Raw genomic sequence first — 2,511 nt, 5'->3', positions numbered from 1 at the left:
CATATTGTATTGGTTGTTCATGTAACATGATTTGTATACATGTTGTGATGTCTATCTTAAGCTGGACTAGCTTTATTCATAGGGGCTAAGAAAAAATCAATGGGATGTCTCACCGGAGAAGTGCACCTTAAAGCATCAATTGTAACAGGTTGAAATCCCAGTAGGGAGATCGATCATTTTCTTTAATTGGTGAAAGAAGCAAGGCTCTAGTATTTCTGTGAAAAGTTAGAAAGGTCATCTCCTGGTTTATATATAAGGAAATGGTACTATGAGGTTGACCTCATGGGAACTTCCCATGAGGTCGAGCTATGTGGGCCCCACTGTGATGTGTGTTGGACATCAACACCGTGCATTTGATGGGTCCCCTTTAGATTATGGGATGTCCCAAAAATCAGCCGTATACGGAACTCAGGTGAGCCATACCATCTAAAACTATGTGAAGAAATGCCTAAAACATATAAAAGCACTTGTGGGGCTCACTTGAGTTTTGGATGCAGCTGAAACTTGGTCTGACCCCTCATCTAAGTGGGACACACACAATGAATGGGCAAGATTTGTGAACCACATCTCGGTGGGCCCAATAAATGATTATGAATGTTTTAATGGGAGGCTAACCCCTCTCCACTGTTGTATGTGGTGTGTCCCATGCAAGTCATGGATTGACTTGACTTTTAAGCCCGTGGCCCACCATGAAATGGTGCATCTGACTGATGGGGTAGATGTTCGACGCACATCACAGTGGGCCCCACACAGCTTGACCGGTCGACCTCATAGTACCATTCCACAACCAACCATCCCCACACACACACACACACAGATATATATATATCGCTCCCCTGGTGTACGTATATCCATTTCTCTTCTAGAATGAGTATGATCATTTGACTGGATTCCATTGCAGTGTATTCATGATTCATCCACATCTAAGAGATCTGTGATAATATATATATATATATATATATATATATATATCATTTGATTGGATTCCATTGCAGTGTATTCATGATTCATCCACATCTAAGGGATCTGTGATAATATTTGGCATTTATTTTAGAGCATGGTCACTTCATTTTGTTGAGCTTTTCTTCTCCTTCTAAGGATATTTAGTTTCCCAGAATGGGTTCTGGTTGAATTTGATTAGTGTAAGTGTAACCAAAATTTGGATGCTGTCTACTTTATGGAAATTTGTGCTCTTTTGGACAGTAAAACAACTAGAGCAGCAAATGAGGTCTTATCAAACACATTGAGCCAATGGAAGCAATGTCAACAGTCCCTAGATGCTGGTGAGCCGCATCCGGCTTCAACTTCCCTCTTATTGTACAAAAGCAAGTGCTGAAGGAATCAAAGATCAAGCAAAGATACCACACATCCCTATGTTAGAGAGAGAGAGATGCATTGTTCACTAAAGAAGGTTTCTCGTATTGACTAGCAACCAGGGTATTCCAAAACTGTTATGTAACGGCTGTAATGGCCGTTACATAACGGTAATGGTGGTAACTGTTACACATTTTGGGGTTGTAATGGCCATAATGACCGTTTCGGAAAAAAAGAAGACCCATAATGCCTCTGTAATGATCATATCGCTTACAGGGCTGAAATAGGGTTTTTCAAAAAAGAAAAAAGAAGAAGCCGTAATGGTTATTTTGGCCAGTATTGTAACGGTAAACAGCGGTGGCTGTGATGACCACCGTTACCGTTATGGAATGCCTTGCTAGCAAATGATGAGGTTTTTCCTGTTTGGTTTTGAGATGTTGGAAATCTTAATATTTAGTCCTCTGATCAGTTTCCTATTGTGAATAAATTTTGATCTATTGAGTATTGTTTCCACTTTATGGGTTGCAGAGCTGTCACTTTCTATTGCAATGGGACCTTCATGCTTGAAACCACACTTGTTTTTGAATTGCATTCTTTTTGGCAATCTTTGTGTTCTCTCACATTGATTTAATATTAAATTGATCTTTTTCCATTATATTGTTAGGCTTTCACATGTGGTTGTTGTAAAATATGGGAAAGACTAACAATGGTTGATGAATGGCAACACATTTTCTAGAATTCATCCCAATATTGCATTAGAATATATCAGGCCTTTAGCCTTTGTATCTGGGATCATTTTCCAATGATTCAAGCTGCTTATATCATGGGCCTTACCTTGGATGGTGGAAATCCAAGAAATAAAATCTCTAAGTTTGGAATATTTTAACCCTTTTTATCCTCTGATTCATTTCCTTGGAACATGGACCGACTTCATGAACCCTGTATAATCAAAGAATTGAAAATAATTAAAATTGACAATTTTCTATTTTTTTGGTTACCTCCTATATATGGTGAGGCTCATCATATAAACATTTTGGTTCATTGAAATGGACCCCAATCCAACGGCTAATGTCCTGAGGTACCCTAATGCAATATGTTGGGATGTATTTTGGCAAACCTCCCCTTAAGAATGTAGAGAAGCATCTTGATTGTTGGAGTCCATGATACCTAGACATTTCAAAATAGGCAATGAATCCA

The sequence above is a fragment of the Magnolia sinica genome, chromosome 2 (genome assembly GCF_029962835.1).
Source record: "Magnolia sinica isolate HGM2019 chromosome 2, MsV1, whole genome shotgun sequence".
NCBI classification, from domain to species: Eukaryota; Viridiplantae; Streptophyta; class Magnoliopsida; order Magnoliales; family Magnoliaceae; genus Magnolia; species Magnolia sinica.
The sequence above is the reverse complement of the archived record's forward strand: the minus strand, read 5'-3'. Positions refer to the sequence as shown.